This window comes from Chamaea fasciata, unplaced genomic scaffold (assembly GCF_029207755.1).
Source record: "Chamaea fasciata isolate MVZ Bird 193981 ecotype frontalis unplaced genomic scaffold, bChaFas1.0.hap1 SCAF_12, whole genome shotgun sequence".
Lineage (NCBI taxonomy): Eukaryota > Metazoa > Chordata > Aves > Passeriformes > Sylviidae > Chamaea > Chamaea fasciata.
Window position 1 is genome coordinate 15,664,783 of NW_027094097.1, and position 11,316 is coordinate 15,676,098.

Consider the following 11,316-nt stretch of genomic DNA (forward strand, 5'->3'; position numbering starts at 1 on the left):
GAGCCCAAAATACCTGATATAATTAACTGCACCTTCTAACATGATTATTTCCTTTCCTGACCCCAATTATGCCTTCAGTTTATTAAAGAGAACTCAAATACAGAGCAACGTTAACACCCCAAAGAGTCACGTAAACAGAAAAAAAGTCTGAGGGCACCATTACAAACCGACTTAATGGAACTCCAAGATTGGAAATGGATCTTGAAAGCTGTCAGATCAAAGCAAGATCTTTCTCATGTAAGGACTGCATTACCCTTGGAGCCACAGAGCTAATACCATCTATAAAAATATTTTGCTCAAATAAGTGAAGAACAGCAGCGTTTCATCTGTCAAAAGGTGCGAGGCTTTTATGGGATTAGCCATTCCACAAGCAGCATAAAAATTAGAGCAGATTTTTAAAAGCCCCCAGCTCAGCTGACAGAGACTCCACAGCCCGACGTGCACCCGCTTTCTTCACATGTGCTCCATGCCGAGCAGATTTTTCACTATTATTAGCATTTAAGCTTCTTTTTACTTTTTTTTTCCACCATACTCTCCTAAAAGATTACAAATTGGCATCACCCATAAGCACCCTCAGCTGAAACACCACCACCCAGACTCAGAGAAATTAAGATTTTTTAAATACCCAACAGCTGCCTGAGAAAATACACCAGAAAATGCCAGTTCTCACACGGGAAAGCTCAAAAAGTGGAGTAGAATGTGCTCAAACCCAGCCTCCAGACCACGGGCGCTGACAGCTTCCCACCCCCCCCCCTTCCCAGCAGGATTCCAAAGGCAGCGTTTTGCCCAGATTTTAAGGCTGCACAAACCTGCTTAGGACGCCTGTGATTTCAAATAATTGCCTACACAAGCTTTCCCTTAACACTGATGGGAGTATTTTTTATGGCCGTGCATCGGTGGCACACAAATTACGTAACACTTGGCTGAGAACCCTCCGAAAAAGCAGCTCTGTGCCGCTAATCCCTCACGCAGGAAGGAGGAAAATATTTAAAAGCTGCATACAAATCATTCCTGTGAGTGTCGTGCAGACTGGTTTAAATTAGACGGGGTAAAAATATATGTGAGCTGATCACGAAACACTGGAATCTTTGCTATGGAGACACCGGTTCCTCTCCGCAGCCTTTTACAACCGAAATACAGGGAATTCTCCCCGGCGATGGAGGGAGCACACAAGCACCTTTACTAGAGCTCATCAAGGAAATACGAGGAGAATAACAACCCCCATGTAAATATTTTCCAGTATTATTTGCTTTGTTGTACTGAAAAGCAGCAGTACCTGCCACTACTTGCTCTGGGTCTACCACCATTAAATCTTAATACCCAGGAGGAATTTCAATCCGTAAGGCAACTGCTGAGCCTGAAATTCAGGTACAGGGCAGGAAGAGGGGCAGACCTCCTCAGAAAGCTGTCACTCCATAATTTTACAAAATGTAATTAACCAGCTCCGGCCCTGTGCCTTTCCTTCCCTGGGAGAAGGATTTCTTCACCAAGTAATTAGCCTGTCCCAGTTAAGACTCAAGTCACCACACAACATATTTTCCCCAAAACAAAGCCACATGCACTATTTTTAAAAAAATATATTGCCATTTCCTCACAGCCACTTAAATCTCTTCCCAGCTTTTGGCTTAGTCACTGCCTGTATCTAAAACTCACTGAAACCAACCCACCACTGTGGGAGCCGCTAAAACCCTGGGTTTATTCCCACACTGGAGACACTTCATCATTCCAGAGCACTGCCTCCTTTTAATGTATAGAAAAGCTGGAGGTAAGGAAAAAAAACCCTCTTAGTACTTCAAACACATGTCCAAAAGCCACAACATAAAGACAAAGAGGACAGATTAAACGCTGTAAAGACACACTCGTCGGGAACCTTCCTTTGAAGTATCTGCAGGAAACACTGTCATCACACAGCCATGTTACAATTACACAGTTAAAATAATCAGCACCAGTTGTAAGCAGCCCATCTGGTTCCCTGGAAAGGGAACACTGCTGGTACAGTATTGATTAACACGACGAGTCTCACTGACCCCAGAGAAATGCATTTGTCTGCTCTGCTGAGCAGCGGAAGAACGCGGCACGACGGCGAGCTACGCTCTGCTTTGTTCACAAGCATTTGGGGGGACTTAGTCCTTTAAAACACGAGTGGAAAACAAAATAATCTGATCAGGTTGCCTATCACACACGAAGAAGAAATTAGGCCAAAGGGTTTTTGCTCTGGGGCTTTTTCTCTAAGATTTCCTCCCCCCTCCATCCAAACCCAACCCTCAAACTGGACAATCTGCAGGTTTAAGTCTGAGAAAATGCTGTTGCAACATCATGAAAAACAAAAAAAGCTGCCCAGGGAAAAAAAAAAAAATCAGCTCGCTCAGAACCATGCTTTTTTATGAAATGGAGACACAGACAAGAGTTCATTTCTAAAAGCAGAAGCAGAACTGAACAGCAAAAGCAAGCGTGGAACACGAAACGCAACATCTCCAGTTTCCAGCCAGTCGCAGCAGCCAGCGCCGACATGGCCGGGGCTCCTCGGTCACTATTTACAACAGGAATGAGGCAAAAAAAGCCTTGGGAACCGAGGGCTCGCCGCGCTCCAAGCCCAGCGTGCTGCTCGCTGCGAGTTTGGCAAACCAAGCCCTCGCACTGACTCAGACACCCCGGGGTGACACAAGTCCCGGCTCGCCCGGACGGGCTCACAGCAAAGCCCTATTCCAGGCTGAATGTGCCCCGGCAGGTCGGACACCTTCCCGTAGGACCGGCGAGTTCCCCCGGAGCAGCCAGGGAGAGCCGGAGCGCTCCTGCGTGCAAAGCGCTGAGCTCCGCAAAGCCCGAGGCAGCGCAGACTTTGAGCCCCGGGAGCGGCTCGCACGGAGCCCCAGAGCTCGCCCACACAGGCACGGAGCACCCCTCGGAGCCAGATCCTGCCCTGCCGAGCGCTTCCCACGGAGAGAAAACAGGTCACGGAGCTCCGGAACCAAACGCCGTGCCCAGAGTTTCCCCCCGCCGAAGCGCAGGGCTCGCTCCACACATCACGTTCCAAACCCCCTCCACAGCCATCTCACACTACTCCAACCTGGAATCTGCCAGAAAATCCAGCCCGTGAAAACGCCAACTTTTTCCGTTTTTAAGCTAATCAAGTTAAATACTGAGCTCCTGGTAGGGCACGCACAAAGAATGTATCGATGCCGCTGGGAAACGTGAGAGTTAATCTGCTTTTCCCTCTCCGTGACTCTGTGGAGTGGTTTTCCCTCCACAGAAAAAGGAAATAATTGGAGTCATTATATAAAAATGTTCCATTTTATGAACAAAACAAAGAAAGGAGAAATACACTGAACTCCGAGTTCCTTAAATTTATATAAATTTCAGGAAAGCACACAGCCACTACAAGGCAGCACAGATGTTCCCACCTAAAGATCTTTGCCTACAGAAAGGGTAAAAATGGTGTGTATACCCCATTTCAGAAGCCATCTCAGGAGGGAATTGTGCTTCAAGAGCTGCCTGGAATTCGCTCTCTGCCTATAGAGCCGTGTCCCCAGCGGTGAGAGAGCACTTTGTGTACAAAACCAGGAGGGGGGAGGAACCCTTTCCTGCAACTGGATATCAAAACAGATCCCCAAGCCTGGAGGAGAAGCCAAGCCGTAAACACACGGCCCCTGTGCCTCAATGAAGGGCCCGTTCTGAGCCGCACACCCCGGACAGCTGCTCCCTCTGGGAAAGGGCAGAGGGCACCGAGGGCTCGGCTCATCCCGGCTCCCTCCGAGGTCATTTGCCTTTCTAAACATGAATCCATCCCCGGGCTGGGGGAGGCTCGTCCTGGGCTGCAGCTGTTTGGGCTTGGGAGGCTTTTTTTTTTTTTTTCTTCTCCTCTCTTCCTTTCTGCTAAGGGGCAAAGGTGTCGAGCAGCCCCTCCCCGGCACACAAAGGCTCCTCGGAGGACAGAAACACGGAGCGATTTAAAGATTAAACTGGGAAATAAATAAAAGCGGCGGGGCTGGGGCCGGCTGGGCTCGGTGCGGCCCCGGCCCTGCGCACACACACGCAGGGCTAACGCCTACCCGGGGATGATGAAATGGGAAACGGAAATTACCATTTCAGACAACTTTTGGTATTGTTCCTCCTAGCGCAACGCTCACCCCAAAACGCACTTCCCCCCCCACACACACCCTTCCCCGCACCCCTGCGAAAAAAACATCCTCACCCCAAAAAACGGGGTCTGGAGGGCGGGGGGGGGGGGGGGGCGGACTGCGGGCTCGACACGGAGCTCCGAGTTCCTCCCATGGCTCCCCACGAGCCTGCGCACCCCAAAACACCGACCAGCCCCCGGGCTCTCTCTGCGCCCACTCCAAACCACCATCCCCAAGCCATCCCCCCCTCTCGGCAGCCTCTTCCCACCCCCTGCGCCCCCTGGGCGCCCCCCGGCAACCCCAAAATAGCCCCTCACCTCCTTCGCCGCCCCCCCAAAACCCCAACATCCTCTTCCTACTCGCGCTGCGGCGCTTCCTCCCCTCGAGCTGACCCCGCGCCGCCCGCGCCCCGCACCGGGTTCCACCTCCCGCCACTACCGGTGCCCCCCCTCGATCCCCCACCCCGTCACCGTGCCCCCCCCTTCGACCTCGGACCCCCGCTCCGGGGGCCTCTCCCGGCGCCCCTCGAGGCCGCGCAGCCCCTCTCCGGGACCCTCTGGGCCCCTGTGTCCTCCGCCCCATGTCTCCAGCGCCCCGGTGCCCCCCCCCCGCGCCACCCGCCCGCCGCCCGCCGGCGCTTACCGGTGCTCGGCGCTCAGCAGGCCAAGGGCAGCCCCGCGGCGGAGCGAGGCCTGCGGCTCGGCCGGCCCCGCCGCATAGAGGGGGGGCTGCGGGCGCCTTTCGGGGCGGTTTTGGGGGGGTCCGGGGGTCCCGGGGTCCGGCCCTAGCGCGGGGGGGCGCGCGCCGTGGCGGCTCCGGGCCGCGCGCTCCATCCCCCGCGCGCCGCTGAGACAGCGCCGCTCATTGGCCCGATGAGACGGCGCCGCTCATTGGCGGGCGCGGCGGTCCGGGGTGGGGGGGCGGAGCCGCAACAGCGCCCCCCCAACCCCGGCGGCGCGCGGGGGGGCGACGGGAGCGTGGCGGCGCGCGACGTGTCCCGGCGGTGCCGCCCCCCATTGGCCGCGCGCGCCGGGCGGCGCTTCCGGGGCGGGGCCGGGAGGGGCCGGGGGGACCCGAACCGGGAACGGGACACCGGAACCGGCACCGGAACCGCAGGGACGTGTGTGCCGAGCCGGGCCGAGCTCAGGGACCGCGACTAGGATCGGGGCCTGTGGGCTGAGCAAAGCCCCGGGTCCGCCGCGCTGCCCCGGCATTGTGGGATCACCGGAACGGACATTCCCCGGTTGGCGGTGGTCGGTGCTGCCACTTGAGGCACCGGCGTACCCGAAAATCGGTATTGGGACAAGACGCCGATTTGGGAAACGCTGACTCCGCTGCTCCTGGGGGTTCCCCTGGTGTCCCTGCGCCAGCCGGGCACGGCGCTCGGGTCCTGCTCTGGGCACAGTTCCTCAGTCACAGCCTCATTAAAGCTCCCGGTGCCCCGCGTGCCCTGGCGCTCCGGAGGGGCGGCGCTGGATGTCGCTGCCCAGCAGGACAGTGAGGGGTGACACAGGTGCCCTGGCCGGGGCAGCGGGTGCTGCAGTGGCTGCTCCACCAGCCCGGGGCGATCCCCCTGGAGAACACGGGGACAGGCTGGGACAGCTCCTTGCTCCTGAGCAGTCCGGGTTTTGAGCCTGTTTTCTCTTATCCTTTCAAGTGCTGATCACACAACACCAAAATGCTTTTGTGCAGTTTTTATGTGCAAGGTGCCTCCTAAAAAAGCATTTTAAACGTCTCCTAAACAGGTCATTCTTGCTGGATAATACCAAGTCATTCCTTCATTCTCTTGGAATGCTCAAGGGATGACTGGAATGGATGTGGCACTGTTCTGGTCTGGTTGACAAGGTGGTGGTTGATTACAGGCTGGGATCCATTGGTCACAGATGGAGACTGGGAAGGAATTGTTCCCTGGGAAGGTGGGGAGGCCCTGGCACAGGGTGCCCAGAGAAGCTGTGGCTGCCCCTGGATCCCCGGAAGAGTCCAAGGCCAGGCTGGACTTGGAGCAGCCTGGGACAGTGGAAGGTGTCCCTGCCCATGGCAGGGTGTGAGAACAGGTGACCTTTGAGGTTCATCCACCTCAAACCATTCCGCTGTTCTGTTGTGTGTCTGTACCTTGTACCACACGTCTGCCCCAGCCCCTCTGTGTCACCCAGGCAGCCGAATTCCAGGGAGGAATCCCGTCTATGGAGCAGGTCCCAGCCCCGGGGCCCTGGTGGGTGGCAGAGCCGTGTTGTTTTGGTTGCCGATGGGGAAGCCTGGAGGCAGCAGCTCTGCCCATGACCTCATCTGGAATATTCCTGGTTTTTAACTCCCCTCTGCCAGGATCAGGGCTGTAACTGGGATTTCTCTTTTGGCATGTGCAGGGCCACGCAGGGTCACACACTTGGCAGCTGGAGGGATGGTTCTCATGTGCTGGTTGTGCCCCGGGCCCCCGGGAAGAGAAATCCCTGTGCTGCGCTCAGCAGGAAGGAGTGGCTCAGGAGCACGTGTCCAGTGTTAAATAACAGCAGGAGAGAGGTTTATTCTGAGCCTGTTAAGCTGGTCCTGTGTTCCACTTAGGCTTAGTCTTTTTTATCTCTACCCATCTTCTTCCTCTGTAAGACCTACTAAACCAGTGAAAAGAAAGGGGTTGGGGTTTTTTTGGCTTCCTCTCCATTAAGCTTCTTGTCACAGCAAACCCTGCAGGTGAGTGTTGGCCTCTGAGCAGAGGAGAGGGGAAATACGTGTTTTCATTTCCTAAATATAGTTCTCTGTAACTGCTTCCTTGACAACCTTGAATGTCATCCAGGTCAGAGATCCAGTGCTGGAGAGGAAGTTAAACCCTTTCTGTGTCACCCTGACCTTTTTCTATTTGAACACAACAGCCTGGTTCAGGGAAGAACTTTCAAGTTCTTAGAGAAGGGAAGCTGACAGCAGGAATGGGAGGATTATTTCCTTGGGGGCTGTTCTGCTGGTTTTCTGGGTGAGACTTGTGTGATGGGGATGTTTAACCTGCCTGGCTTTGTTACCCTGGGCTGGCTTTTGCTCCTTAATTGCAATACTTAAGACAAAAAAAAAATTACAGTCAAATGTTGAGCACCTTTATCCTTCAACAAAGGTTGTAAGCTCTTAAATCCTAAAATAAAACAAATACCCTGGTGCTGCGGAGGAAAGAGAACATTGTGTGAGGGCAGGGAAATTAGGCCGCTTGGGGAATGTGCTTTCAGGCCTATTTCTGTCTGTCCCAGCGAGCTGAAAGGACACTGACTTTGGGGACAGAACTCCTGACCCTCCACTCCTTGCTCTGGCACTGCCTCCTGGCTCACTCTGGAGATGGCGCCTGTGTCAGCCCCTCACCTGCTCCATCCAGCAACCTGCTCTGGTGACCAAACCCACCTCAATCCTTCAGCAGCTGTGTTGTGAGGGATAGAAGCATCATGCCAACCCTAAAGTCCAGAATTCCTGGGCTGTGCTACTGTGGGTGCAGTTTCCTGCTGATTCAGCTCCTCTCAGAATGGAGGGATGGGAATCTATTTTTAATAGATGAAACAAGGTGTGATTTATGGCTGGTACAGGGTAAGCCCTGAGTGACCAGTCAGGTGCCAACATCACAGAGGCCAAGAAAATAAAACTTTAGAACTGTGATTAAGAAAACCTTTACTTCAAGCTTGGCTCATGTTTTAATTAATGTCATCTATTAACATTTCGAAGAGAAATGGGTTTGGCAAACCAAGCAGCCATTTGGGAAGGCAGTGAGGAGTACAGCTGCTGTACTGCAGCAGGAACCTCCCTGGCTTTGTACAGATTCAGTTTTACTAAATAAAGCTACTTTCAAGCCATCCTTGTATTTCTTTGCTGTTGTTGTCATTAAGGACACTCCAACTTAAGCTGTTCCACCTGTGATACCATAAAGAAATAAAAGTGTGGGTTGTCACCTGCTTTACAGTGTGGTGGCTGCTTAGAGTTCTACAAGATGTAGTGAAGGCTAAACTCATGGAACAGCTCTCTCATATTCAAATGCGCATTCTTTTGAAGGTCTAACTCCTTGGCACAGCTTCTTTGCCCCCTAATCTGTGTGTTTTGAAGGTTTAACTCCTTGGTGCAGACCACTGTGCACCCAGCTGAGTCCAGTGAAGCACCAGGACAGGGATCAGGACAAGGCAGAGGCCACAGCCCAGGAGCTGATGTAGCTCCTGTGCTTCCACAGCAGCAGAATTTTTGGATCCCTCAAAGCTGGGAGCTGCTGTTGTGGTGGATAAAGTCTGTTTGCAAGGCTCCTTGCAGGATTTACTTATACCTGTATGAAGAGTTGTCCGTGGAGCTTTGTGCCTGGTGCATCCACAGAGGATGGATTCTGGGGGAAGTGCTCTCCTGCTGCTGGGTAAACGCCTTGTATTGATGTTCCAGGTGTGAACTCATGACAGCCCGGCTCTAATTACTGTTTTTATCATTCCTAATGACAGGCTTTAGGTTTCCAGGCTGCTTATGGATTTCAGGGGTGTGGAGTGACAGTTGCTCACTCGGAGCTTAGTGACCTCCTCTGATCTGCGGGGTTTGGAGATGACTCCAGCCACCTCCCGCACACAGATGGATTCCCGGGCCTCTCCAGCAGCTCTCTGGGGAGTGCACTCCCGCAGGCTCATCTGCTCTGAGGCACAAACAGCCATTTCCCTCCCCCTGCTCTGCCCCTTACCCCCGGCACTCTCTGAGTGTTGCTCCCTCCTCCCTGTGTCGGCTTTTCCGGAGGTTTCTAAGCCCCGGCTGGCAGACGGAGCGCTGGCTGCTCTGGGGTGGCTGAGTCCCCATGATCCCCTGCCTCCAGCCATCTGTCACCTGGCTGTTGTACACTCCCAGGGCTTTAGAGGTGACCCAAAGGTAGATTTGTACCCCAGTGCTGTGTCCTGGGCTCACCACGTGCCCCAGGGAGGAGCAGTGTCGGTGCCATGCTGTCTCTGCCAGGGAACTGGAACTCGCTGTGATCCCAAGCTGCTCCTGCAGGAGTAAATAGGTGTGATGGGTTTGGACTGGCTCATGGAAAAAGGCTGAGCAGCTCTTCCCTGGTGAGGAGTTTTACTGTGCTCGAAGGAAAACCATGTGGTCTATTTAAGCACATCCTTTGTTGCTGACCCTAAGGTTTTCTTGGCCTTGCTGTGCTGAAGGGGAGCATCCATCCCTTGACCTTGATTTGTCATCTGCAAAGAAGTAATCGAAAAAATCCCATCTGGTGCATGACAGAGATGCACAGTGCTGGGGGATGCTGGGAAACTCCGGGCCCTCAGAGCTGGGTGGTTTGTCCTGCTGGAGAAAAGTCCTGGCTCAGCTGCTGGGAGGGGGTTTCATCCTGTAAAAAGTCTGAATTTACCTTCCAGCAGCTTCAGCTCTGCATGTAATCCTTTGACTCACTGATGAGAAGTGTGTGGATGGTGCAGTGGCCACCCGATTCCAGGTATCCATTTCCCCTGGCAAAGTGCTGTGTGGAAATGAGTCAGGGATAAGCTGGGGGGGCTCAGGAACTTCCCGAGCCTCAGAGGGCAGGAGTGTCTTACAGGGGGCATGGAAACAGGAGAGGTGAATGCTCAGACAGAGCAGAGCTGTGTTTCCCATGGAAACTGACTTCTCTTGGCCTGAAAAGAACAAGATGTGAGTGCTAATGCTGCTTCCTGCTCCTAACCTGCTCAGGAGATAAAGCAGGGATTTCAGCCTCCAATCCAGCACCTTTCCCCGGTAGTAAACAGACGTGGCATTACTGAGTGATGTCATGGCTGGAGCACATCCCAGCGAGGCCAAGCCTGGATCAGGTTATATCTGTCCTCTCAGAATATTGGCTTACTCCCAAAGGAGCATATTGCCAGTCCAGGGGCAGTGACTGAAGCCACCTTTCCCAAGGTCACCTCTGGCACACACGGAGGGGACAGCCTGAGGTGCCCACGTAGGGCAGAACCTCCTGGCTCTCCTTTCTGGCATCACTTTGTACTGGCACCAGTGAGGCAAAGAGCCCCAGCCCTCCTTCATGGAGTCCTGGAATGGTTTGGGTGGAAAGGGACCTTAAAGTCCATCCAGTGCCAACCCTGCCATGGGCAGGGACACCTTCCACTAGCTCAGATTGCTCCAAGCCCTGTCCAGCCTGGCCTTGGACACTTCCAGGGATCCAGGGGCAGCCCCAGCTGATCTGTCCAGCCTTCCTGGTGCTCTGTCATCTGGTTACCTTTGAAGCCCAGTGTGAAGGATAGAAATGGTGTCATCTCCAGCTTTGTGATGTGTCTGTAAATAACCAGTACTCCCAGTTGAGCACAGCTTGGTCACACCCAGGCCTGGCTCTCCCAGCTGGGAGTCAGTGCAGCCTCCTGGGTGTTCCACATGATATTTGTGTGGGGGTGCCCCCAGATGCCACATCCCCTCCCAGCTCTGAGCAGCCCTCGTGTATTATTATTATTATTACTATTGCTATTATTATCAGTACTGATCTGTCTGTCTGTAAACTGAACTGTTTGATCCAATCAGTGACACAAAGAGATTTCCAGGAGTGAGGGGACATGAAGGTGCCAGGGATGGGGCAGCCACAGCTTCGCAGGGCAACCTGCGCCAGGGCCTGACCACCCTCACAGTAAATGTGGATTTCTATGTATTTGTTCACTCCCTTTCCCTCAGAGCACAGTTCAGTCCCTCACTCCCTCACAGACACAAACGCTGTTTCCTACCAGAGCTCACTCCTACCTCAGGCTGGCACAAGGGGAACCTTCCTCAGCAACAGCTGCACAGGGAGGGAGCCGGTCTCTTTCCTCTCTGCTGAATCTAAGACTGTGGAGGTTGTTCCTTCTTTTCCCAGGCATTACAGTTACACGGGATTAAGAGGGATAAAATCCCAGAGCCAGGCTAGTTGTGTGCTCACACCACCAGGTTCCAGTATCAGGCCCCATGCTATGCTTGCAGGGATCCTCTCGCCCCTCCCAGGCCATTGTTCTCCTGCCTAAATAATCCGGGACCAAGCCAAGGCTGGGACGGGCCCTGGCCACGCTGGAGAGCCCGGGCTGCTGGGGAATCGTCAGCTTCAGGAGACGTGACCGGGCCGGCCTAGCCTGGGGCTCGCCTGCAGCGCGGAGCCGGCCCGAGGAGCGGCGGGAGGGGCCGTGCCGGGGCTCGGTGGCCGGGGCTCGGTGGCCGGGGCTCGGTGGCCGGGCCTCGGTGCCTCAGGCGGGGCCGGACCCGTCCCCGCGGTAAC

At 54.4% G+C, this 11,316-nt stretch overlaps 1 protein-coding gene across 1 annotated transcript in view; it reads right to left on the minus strand.

Moving 5' to 3' along the window:
• The window catches only part of ANKRD11 (ankyrin repeat domain containing 11), a 129,560-nt gene extending 124,702 nt beyond the window's left edge, over window positions 1–4,858 (minus strand). Inside the window, exon 1 of the mRNA XM_066194771.1 lies at window positions 4,761–4,858. The gene's annotated coding sequence lies outside the window, so the exon portion shown is untranslated. The remainder of the gene's footprint in view (window positions 1–4,760) is intronic.
• Window positions 4,859–11,316: the final 6,458 nt, after the last annotated feature.